This window comes from Boleophthalmus pectinirostris, unplaced genomic scaffold (assembly GCF_026225935.1).
Source record: "Boleophthalmus pectinirostris isolate CB_2022bp ecotype Guang Dong unplaced genomic scaffold, ASM2622593v1 HiC_scaffold_5, whole genome shotgun sequence".
NCBI lineage: Eukaryota > Metazoa > Chordata > Actinopteri > Gobiiformes > Gobiidae > Boleophthalmus > Boleophthalmus pectinirostris.
Window position 1 is genome coordinate 14,610,525 of NW_026571404.1, and position 11,959 is coordinate 14,622,483.

At 37.8% G+C, this 11,959-nt stretch overlaps 1 pseudogene; it reads left to right on the forward strand.

Moving 5' to 3' along the window:
• Positions 1-5,477: 5,477 nt before the first annotated feature.
• Positions 5,478-5,595, forward strand: LOC129411654 (5S ribosomal RNA; annotated as a pseudogene).
• Positions 5,596-11,959: the final 6,364 nt, after the last annotated feature.

Sequence of the window (11,959 nt, forward strand, 5' to 3'; positions counted from 1 at the left end):
ATCGTTACACACGCCATTAAATAATAGTATTCCCAAATACTTTTTTACTCTTACTTGAGCAATTTCTTGGACCACTACATTGTGCTTCTACGTTGTGGTTTTACTATTTTGAATTAACAGTACTACTTCTTTTTTTTTTGGCTACTCTACCCACCTGAGGCCATAAAATCATTGGTTTCATTGGAAAACAACTAGACATTGTCACTTTCAAAAACCTCTAAATCCCAGTTCACCAGCTTCTGCCACCAGTCCATTTTCCTCTCCCGTTTGTCCTTCCGATTCCAGTCTTTTTTAACACATTCACTTTTTCCTTATATTCCCCATGTTATTTATATGAGTTCACCATGGTCCAGTGGAAGGTTCCCCTGGGGAGGCAGAGCAGTGGGCTGACGGCTCTGACCTGTGTCTAACCTGCACACAGAGGCCCTTTGTGCATATATACATTTTATAACAACTCAACTTTTCTACTTATAGTGTCGTTCAGCAGACACGGAACAAGCACTGCAAACCTCTATATAAGACAGAGAGTGATGAGAAAGGTGCTGTGCAGAAATAAATATTATAATAAATACAACCAACTGCTACAAACATGCCACTACTACTATTACTCTTCTGTTTCTGCTACAAATCATACTATAGTTGTACTGTTTACTCTGGCTATAGTTACAATACCACAACTTCGGCAGTGAAGGATGGGTCAAATGCTGAGAACAAATTTCCCTATGTGGACAACAAAGTGTACTTTACCTTACCTTACCTTCCACAATCTCTTTTACTGCATCTACTACTAACACTATGTTTACCACAATACATTTTACTACTCAATACTGTATATTTGTTTCTTCAGATAAAAGGCCTGAAGGAACTCAGTGCAATAATCTATTTATTTATTTAATGTTTTTATTGGTATGGATGTGAGAATGTGTCTATATTTATTCATTTTTACTGCTGCATATTTGCTCTGTAGAAGTTTTGTTGTATTTTGCACAGTGACAATAAATCTAAATCTGAATCTACCACTACTACTGTTCCAAGTGTTGCAGTACTATTACTAGAAGTACTTCGACTATTTATATTACTAGTCTTGCTTGTACTGTGAAGTAGGCTATCAAGGCCAGATCTTGCTGTAATTATTGTTTCTGCACCAAAATATGCCCCCCCAATTTTCCCCAAGTAAGGCTATATTTCAGAAAACAGAAAACCTACTCCAAACACTTGATATAAACTTTTGAGAAAAATATTTGACCAAAAGTATCCCGTTACTTTCCATTTTTTGCCTGTGCTTTCTGAAACACAAACAGTTGGATTTTTCCTGGTGGTAGGCAGGGAGGATGGCTCATATTTTCCATAGAGTGAAGCGTGTCATGAACTTTGGGGCTGTGGGCATTGGCAGCCGCTGATGTAGCCACAAATTCAAACCGGGTCCTCTGCTCTGAGAACGTCCTCTCTGCTCACGGGACAATAGCACCCAGATGTGGAGATGTTTTCGAATAACGCTTTGGTCTTCTCACAAATCTAGTATCATTTTCAGTGCTTTTCCTGATAATGTATTCTACCCAGACGCACACATATTCAAACCAGTCATCACCTCTCTGTGTGTACAGCCTGCAGCTTTACAACAGTGTGGATGCAGGACTTTCTATTCAAATGAGTGAAAAGATGAAACTATGGTAATTCAAGCTGTCTATCCTGATCAAAATCTAGCTTTTACATTGCTTTCGAAGTCATGGTATTTTTTTGTTATAATGCATAATTTTGTTTAAATGAACAGACAGGTAGAAGATGTGCAAAACAATCAATAAACAACTTATAAAATGTCCACTGCATGTAAAACTGCTGCACATACACATAAACATTTCACATACATGGAACATTAACCATACATGGAAAACAAATCGCTGATATCAAATAGACTGTACAGTATTGTAATATATATATATATATATATATATACATAATACATGAGTTCATGTCTTGGCAACAATGTCAAAGAAACATGCCATTGGGATAGATTTGTGTTTTTCAATGAATAATAATAACTTAGGGTGACAGTAGCTCAGTTGATAACTAGTTGATGGTTTGAATCCCACTGTCCACATAAACATCATTGGTACAGCGGTCAGATTCACTGACCCACAGTTTGATGGTGTTCTTCGGCAAAACACTTAACCCATCTCTCCTCCAGTGTCAGCAGACACTGGTATATGAATGTATGTGAGAATGAGTAAGTTGTTCTTTGATATAAAATGCTTTGAGTGCCTTCAGGGTGGAAAAGCGCTATATAAAAATGTGATCAGTTACCATTTAACAGAATTGTATTTATTAATTTATTTCAGAATAATATAATTCACATAAACCCTAGGTGTTGGCAAGTAAAATTGTTTATTGTTTCAATATTGATAAAATATATTATAAAAGAAAAGCAGGTCACTGCTACTTATCTTTGTCCACTCAATCCGAATAGTATTTTTGAAATCATGGTCTCTATTTAACTAAAGTCAGTCCTGTTTTGTCTCCTGATGTCACACTGAGTCGTCATTTTGATGAAATCAGTGACAGTTGCGCGATAGACTTGCAGCTCTGACACATGGGGAGTCCTTTGCTTTGTTGCTGAAATCCCCTCTGAATGTCACTGCTCATAATATCTATGCTTTTCATCCCAATACATCCTGCCTCTAGCATAATCGATATAGTAACTTATAATTATAGTTATCAGATTCATTTTTCTCATAAACATTAAACAGTTTGTCAACAGTTGAGTGGCCAGTGTTTTCATTTTGGCAAAGAAACATTGTGTGAAAGGAAGGGAGTGGACCTCAAAGATTTATGACATTGCCCCTAAAAAGTCAATATGGGTTTCGGATTACATCTACGGAGCAGTGCAGATTTATGTTTAATAAGCTTCAGGTGTTGGCAGGCTTGGGTTCGGGGCTGGGGAGGGCATAGTTTACTCCACACACACAGATCCTGTTGAGTCCATTTTAGCTGTCAGACTCTGGACCAATGAGTCTGGAAAAACAGAGCAAGCTTTGTGCCCGAGCGCTTACATGTGGCAGTTACATGTGGCAGTTATGGCCGTGTGTAGCAGTATGACAGCAGTGTGTCAGGGCAGAGGCAGACAAATGGAAAAGTTTATATAAATACTTAAATGACAAAAAAACAGCTATACAATGGAATGTTTATAAGGGAGATTGATGGCAAATAGGTTGACAGTCTGTCTCAGGGCAGCTGTGACTACAACCACCACCAAGTGTGGAGTGAATAATGCACTGTAAAGCACTTTGGCTATCATGAAAGGCATCAAACAGGCTATAAGAACTAGTAACCATCTGTATCCCATGGCCATGCATTACAAACAAACCAACCATGGCAGCTGTAAAAGCCTCAAAATCTGTGGAATTGAACATATTATACAAATAATTAGAGGAGGAGATAGACTGAAAAAACAGAGAGAGTCCTATTGGATCTACACTCTCAAGGCTACCCAGTTTACAGGAATCAATAGTTAGATTTCTCCCCCTTACTTTAAAACCACATGTTTTAAATGTACAGTCTATTCCTATTTTTAACATCTTTGTCTCCTGTAACTGTTTAAGACAGGCCCTCTAATATATTATACAAATTATACATGTTGTATCTGTAGCACTTTTGTATTTTTTGCACTATATATATTTATACTATGTATTTTTCTATATATTGGTTGTTGGGAATTGTACTATTTATACATTGTATACCTTGTATTATATATTATTTCAAATAGCTTGCAACTAAAATCTGTTCAGCCTACATGCCCCATCATGCACCAGGGGACTGTGCACAAGCCCACTGTGAACATGTGACCTACACCTATTACTTTAAATCTGTACTGTAACAACCATCTTGAGCTTGCCCTGATGAAGGCCGAAATGTGTGATATTAACTTTATCTGCTCTGTGGTATTAAAGGCTTTTAATTATTTTGTACTTTTTGAGTGCCTCAGTTTTTTCAACTTTTTATTTGAACATTAAATGCTTTTCATTATTATTATTACATATTAACAATGTGTAGAAAATAGTGTTGTATATAAATAGTGTAGAAAAGTGTTGATAAATATACAAATATTTAAATTATATATGCACATAATATTGGCTATATTTATTTGGGTATTCTCAACCAGTGTTGTGCAATAAAGATTACCCCCATATTGAGAACAATGATAATACTTGAAAAATTATTATTCAAAATATATATTTTTAATAAATAATGTGTAAATGAAAAAAACATACCCAAAATATTTTTTATTACATTACATTGCATCAATAAGTGAAGTCTGATGTGAAATATTTTGAATGTACCCTCTGCCTCCCATGTTTCCATAAAGACACCATCTTTTTGCATCTACTAAGAGCTAAGATAGTGTGATGAGTGGTGATACGTCTTCCCTCTAAAATGTTGTCCAGTTTACATAATGTGTCCTTTTTGTGCGATTACATAAGACAGGATTGTAACATACACCTTTTCTATAGCTGAGATAAGATCAGATTCATATAACAGATATTTATTTATTACACAGAAAAGCTGCATTGTAAAGGTGACGGGTGAGATTGACAGCAGCTGTTAACACGACCCCTCCTCTATTCATCTCTCTCCTTTTACTTTCTGCAGTGAGAGTGACAGACAGAAGCACACTATAAAAGACATTTGTATGTTTAAGGTGTGCCCCCAGCCAAAGCTTTACAATGTCTACCTGGAGGATTTCAAAACACCTCCCGCTTTGGCCCTGATGGTATTGATGTTTGGCAATGAGACAAAGACATAGTTTAAGTTTAGACCCTCTGTACCTCGCACATGTGTTGAGTCTTGCCCTAAAAACCCCATCTTAAACTCTTCATAGATCCTAGCTGTCAGTTATGGGCCAATGGTAAATCATGTTAGTGAGCGTACCTGCTGACATCCCAAAATGTCTGAAACCACCAAAAAGTGCAGCTCGAGCACTTTTCTGGAGTTTGTCTGAAATGGAAAAATGTGAAACTGAATAGGACGAGTTAGCCTATGGCATTGAACCCATTACCCTCTGTCAAAGTTTGAAAGTTTTCAGAAGGAAGGTTACTGACTCAACATGTCCTCTCCTCATATTAAAATAGGCTACAAATTACTTTTAATCCTCACTGAGGCAAATACAAGTCTAATTTTGAACTAGCATACATGGGAATTGACCCCATATGACTGGAGTTGCTAAGTTACTACAGCTTCTATGGACATCACCATATTAGGCAAGGTGTCTTGTCTTGTATGCACAGGTCTTTATAACTCTGCTACTCTACTTTAATTTGTCTTTTGCGTTTGACCCATCCTTTAATGCTGCAGGGTCGACCTGTCAGGAGCAGTGGGCCCCACAGTGTAGTGCAGGGGTCTCCAACCTTTTTCCTCAAGTAAGCTCCTTTTAGAAAATGAAAATGCCAAAGAGATACTTATTTTAGCGATCTCAAGATCAAAGCCTTTGTGGCCATACCGGCTTGTCAAAGCCTGATCCAGTTAGATCTCAGAAGCTAAGCAGGGCTGGGCCTTGTTAGTACTTGGATGTGAGACCACTGGGAAAATCAGGAGCCACAGTGAGGCGCCAGCCATGAAATCTGTTGTTGTGTCCTTAGGCAAGGCACTTCACCCACATTGCCTAGTTTGAAAGTGGTGTGTGTGTGTGTGTGTGTGTGTGTGTGTGTGTGAGATGGTTGTGGTCGGAGGGGCTGATGGTGCAGATTGGCAGCCTCGCTTCTATCAGTCTGCCCCAGTGCAGCTGTGGCGACAATAGTAGTTTACCACCACCGGGTATGGAGTGAATGAATAATGCTCTGTAAAACATCTTTGAGTGTCCAAAAAAGCGCTATTTAAAACTGATGCATTGTTATTATTATTATTTTATTTTATTTTTTTAAAGCCATGGCCTTAGATGGGAACAGTTACATGTTTGTAAAACATAAACCATTATACATTTATCAGTGCACATATAAGGCATCAAAATAATACATTTACAATGGCAATGGACATTTAACTAATCAAAATTAAGTTATTCAGCGCAATACGTAGAACAGGTAGCTCCCGAGCTACAGGTTGGAGACCCCTGGTATAGTTCCTGGGGACCCATCTCCAGATATTGAGTCTAGCTTGGTCAGAAGTACCTTAGCTGGAGGATTTTACCTATTCTGCAGACATTGGGATAAGGATGCACAACTCACAGAAAGTAGGTTCTTTAACAACCTCCTTTTCAACAAAAAACATAACTACTAGGTCTAATACTGCAACTCCACCTATGAATACGGTAGCTATAATCCCACCAGTAACATAAGGCCACTGGCTTCCATTTCTTTAGATATTTTTCAAATATTTCAAAGACAATCAATCAATTTTGTGATGGCAGTGAGCTCCTGAAACTTCCCACCTTAATTATCCAATCTTCTTGTTTGTTGCATCCAAAAACCTGCTGTTGTCTTGCTGGAAAAGCGGCAAGTAATCCTATTGTAAACTGTAAACTAGGCCACCCAAAGAAACAGGTCATTATGTTTGCAGAGTCGAAAATTGCACTAATTTAAACTAGTCCCTATCGCGTTAGAGTAAATTGAAGACATTAAATATAATAGCACCTCTAATAGTGGCAGATCCCATTTTTAAGTATCTTGGAATTGTTTCTGTCTGGGGAAAAAATGTTGTATCAGTTTCTTACCAAGCCAGCTAGAGTTTGCATTCCATAAGCATTTTGTGTTATAAGGAAACAAGAGGAAAAGGTGTGTGTATTCTTCGAGTGGGAGCTGAAGTTGGGTTAGAAGGCGATAATTGCAGATATTTGTACACCGAGTCATGTATAGCAAGTGAAGAATAGGGTTTGTGGGATTGGCTGAGGTTGTGTTTTTGTGTGTTGTGTAAAATGGCACAAGTGGCCTTCATTCATTGGACACACGCTGCAGGGCCAGATCTGTTACTGCCTCACAATGGAGCGCAGGTCCCTGGGCAGTTCTCAAGTAGATCACTTTACCCCAAGCACCAGCCCAGCCTCTCCTTCCTGCTCCTGTCACACCAACAGGTTATGATTACATGTACAAACCTAGATACTGTCGAGGCACAGTACAAAACACACATTTGTATCTTATTACTAATGCAAAAGAATTTAATTGCATGGAAAAAATGTTTAAAGTTAAGACATTTTAACACCCATCCAAGTGGCTTTTCCACCAACACAGTAACTCTAAAGCAGAATTATTAAAATCCACAGTACAACTACATTATACTTTGGGAAACTACTGTGAAATCTATATCTAATTTTTGTTAGTACAGACTTACGTAATAACTAGATTATTTTAAACTGTATAAGGCCTAAATTGTACAGTGTCACTACCATCGCTTTATCTAACATTGATTTTTGTATTTCATTACTTGAACCAATCACAGTCGTTCCCTCGCGGCGCATCCATACGCACTGAGAGCCTCAGACTGAAACTTTACACTGCCCAAAGAACAACACGGAAACCCCATACCACACACACCTACCTGTCCATGGGTGATCAGGTGGCCGAGCTCCTTTCAGTAAACAAACCTGTTCCATAGATTTGAATACACAAACCTTCAAATTCTACTGTGGAAAATGCTGGTACCCTTTACTCTTTACGCTTTACTGTGACAACAAAACTGTGTTCTGACAAAAAAAAAAAACAACTTAAGTTTATAAGCTCATCACAGTGAATCAGTGAATAATTAGGAAGCTGTGGAAAGAAAAGTGAAGAATAAGTTTGGACTGCTTGGACTGTGTAAAATGAACTAGTGCTGTTTTTCATGTTTCAAGGCAGTATAAATCAGTAGGGATGCACCGTTCCGATACTGGAAAATTAGCTGGATCAGCTATCAGCTTCCTGATGTCGGCTCAGCCAAACTGATGTAATAAGCCATTTACTGGATATAGTTGGTCCAGTATCATAATGTTTGAATAGTACAAAGATAGTTGCTTGAGGGTTTTGTCCTATTTAATTTTTGTTTAAAGAAAATAAATGCTGTTTTCAGTCCTGGCACTGGTATCAGTTCATAATGTTTACTGGCAGATACTTAAAGCTATAGCATCAAAATTGTTTTTGGAACTGAAAAAGTTGGATCGGTGCATCACTATAAATCAGGTATAGTGCCTATAAAGTCCAAATAGGATAAATATATGACTGCCCATTGTATTGAAACTGTATGTGACTGCACTCTGGGGCTTCACCCAGTCTTCACATTGAACATTTCAAGGCCAAAAAAGTTTAACTGTCTATCCACAAATGATGGTTATGATCAGAAATTATACTTTACATGTCACATAAAAAAGCTTTAATTGCATGTTCTCATGTGGAAGCGGATTTGTACTGTATGAAGAGGAGTTCAGATAGTCTCATGTGGACCAGTTTTAAACAGACAAGAGGATTTGAGCTAAATTCCTCAAAACTGGGTCCAACTCCTCTGATTTACCGCAGGTCTGGTCTGGCACTGCTGTACACAAAGATTCATCATTAATCTTGGTTCCTCTGATATGTGCTGGACGACCCAATGCACCACTGTTTGCTCTGTTGTGTTTATTATTTTTGCTGTTTTAAGAATGAAACCTTTCCCACGGCTGGGGTCTTGTTCTCAGTAAAATAGCTTTGGAGTTCTGCACTTATAACATTTATTCTATTCAATCAAGCATTTACTTGGTCATGGGTCAAATACTGTCTGTCTCACTTGAGTTTGCTGAGGGTAGGGCTGTCTTATTATAGAAACTATTCAGCAATTCCATTTGTCTTTATTCTATGATTGATAAACAAGAACAGATACAAAATATATATATAATTTTATTACACACTTGACCATAACGTATTCCCAGACCATCAGTTTTTCTTGTAAAACAATATTGAATCTGGACCAAACACCAAATAATTCAAGATGTGCTTTTTACTTTTAGTAAATAATTGCTCGATATAACATTTCTGACTACCTACATATTTTTTTCTTCTTGTAGAATTAACTTGACATATCGGCGTTAGATTTGAACCTTTCTGGTCCATAGATATTTTTTACCTTTGCCAGAAAATCCAGCCACTTCCTGTACGTACTGTGTGTTTTGTTTCTGAAAGGAACTGTGCATATTTTAGCACAAAAGGAGACTTCACATTGATTTAGGGTCAGTGGAGGTAATGTTGATAAATGCGCCCCCATCCCAACTTCCTTTTACTCCCTGTTAGGTTGAGTACATTGTATATTTGGATGAGTAATGACCGGTAGTGCAGCTATCCATAATATTGTTGAGCAGCCATGTGTATTCAGCAAAATGCACTTTTATTTTGAAAAGATGCAACACCACACCAGTCACTAAAATATCATCGAAAGACAATAATTGTAAAAGAGGTGTAAATAACACCTGTGTTACTGTATCTGTCTCTTTGAATTTTGAAGTGGTTCTTTTAGTGTCTCTTTTTTGTTCCGAAGTTTTCTCAGGAGTCAGGAGGACCTTCCAATATGGCCAATTATCCGTCCATTTTCTTCTGCTTTATCTGAGGCCGGTTGTGGATAATTACATTAAATTACCTTGAGTTTGATTTTTTTTCAATGCACACCTGGCAGTCTCACAAGACATACTGGTTGAAAATCTAGGGTCTATTTTGCATAGGGACAACGTTGACAAATTTTTATATTTTTGAAGTATTGCGATACCAGTAAGAGCATAATTTGACAATGTCTTTGCTGTAAATGTATTTGTTGAGGTTCAAGCATCACAGACATACAAAGACTGAAATTATCCACGATGTATATGTTGTATACAGCTTTTTGCAGCATTTTTAGAGAGGTTTTGATTATTATTATATCTTTAAAACTAAATTCTACGTGTATAGCTACTAGTTTTTGGTCAGTAGCCCATCACATGGAGCCATAGTGGTGCAGTGCTGTCATCACTTTTCTATAAGGGAGTCGCCTGGAGCGTTAAACAGACTGAGCTCAGAGCTGATTAACTCGTGTTACTATACATTTACCATCAACACTTTGTCACATAAATGGCTATTATTACATCCACCGTCAACTCCCACATTTTTAGAAAAATACAAAATTCTACCACTGTAAAAGTCCCTTAAAACCACCATCAATGCACTTTCTGATAATGATTAGTTTCTGTACTATTTAATATGCCATTTCCTTTTATTACACAGTGAGAAAGTGTGAAGCCGTGTTTGTTTGTACTGTTAATTATTTAGCAGGGCATGACCTGTCTGTGCGACTGCTTATTAAAAGGTAATAATAACTGTTGTGGTACGGGAAGCATAAAAGCTCCACATATGTTTCATAGGCTCACTAAAAACATTACGTTGGTACTTCGTTCTGTTTAATGTTGGGTATGTATTTTTGGCCCGTGAATTGGCTGACAAGATTGGTGCATATTTGTGAAGGATAGAACATCTTTGAAATGCAAGTACGACAATAACTGAATATGGTGTAGCCAATGTGTTTCGAGTTATAGAATAATTCATGCCATATTTGTATTAATTCTCATGAAATACACTACCGGTCAAAAGTTTTAGAACACCCTTTTTTTTCCAGTTTTTTTATTGCAATTCAAGTCATGCAAGTCCAATGAAGAGCTTGAAATGATACAAAGGTAAGAACTGAACAGCCAGAGTTTAAAAAAAAAGATGAAGGATACAAAACACAAGTCCTAGCTCTCCCAAAACTACCTCAGGTAAAAAGAACAAGATGGTAAGCTTGAAAACATGGAGTGTCCAGCACAGTCTCCAAACTTAAATCCCATTGAGCTGGTTTTGGGATGAACAGGACAGAAAAGTGAAAGCCAAACAACCTACAAGTGCCACACATTTACGGGAACTTCTGCAACAGACTGGGGAAGAACTTTCTGAAGAAGATTTGATTTTTATTGTAAAAAGAACGAGCCACAAGTGTGTTCAACTGTTTTATCTGCCAAAGGTGGACACTTTCATCAGTCAAAAGTTTAGAATATGATTTGGTCAACAGTAAACAGTAAAAAAAACTACAAAAAGTGTGGTATTCTAAAACTTTTGACCGGTAGTGTAACTTCATTCAAATAACACGCCAGTTATGTCAAAGTTTTTGCTTTTCAAGTCAGTGCCTCCCATCTTTCTGTTTGAATGGAGCAGCCATGACTGCTTTGCCAGGCTGGCGCCACCTAGTGCCTCCGCTCAATTTCATTTCTCTCCAGCAACTAGGTCCTCGAAGTGCGAGTCCTGGCACCAGCCAATCAGCAAAGAGCCATACGTTCTGTGTTGGCAACCATTCCCGAGATTGATGATTTAAAGCCCAAACAAAGAGAATGTTTGGTGAATTTTATCAAGGGGAAAAACGCCCTTCTTCCTACAGGATTTGGGAACAGCTTAATATACCAGTTTGCCCCGTTAGCGGCGCATTACATTTGTCACGACCAAATAGCAGCGATTGGTTGAATTTAAAAGAATACCTGCCGCCCAGCAAGCGAACAAATTCTAATGCTGTGAGGTCAGACAGTTTACATGAAGTGAAACTGTCTGATGTATCAGGCTAAGGACTGCTTGAATCAAAGGTCAAATCACTTTTGACTTATGTCAAATGTGGAAGACATCTCTTAAATATTCTCAGATCATTGAGAGACAATTATTTAACTCCTTTCTTACCTCTTTTGCCTCAAAGTTCAGTGCTGTGCTTGTTGAACTCCTCTGTGTTTTTGTTGTATTTTACTTGTAAACCACCATGTCTGTTTTGAAGCATGAGTCTTTCTGATTGGTTAATCCACCTGTCAGTCACGCCCATCGGGCATTGTGGAGACAGTATTAGTCAGTTAGATCTGTGTACCCTTCTTCTCTTTTGTATTCAGGTTGGACTGTTTTGCTTGGCTTACTTAATTGAAAGGCTTTACACGTGCTAATGACTGAACCTGATTACCTGACACTGAAAACTTGTACTTCTACTTGTAACTCCACCTCGACAC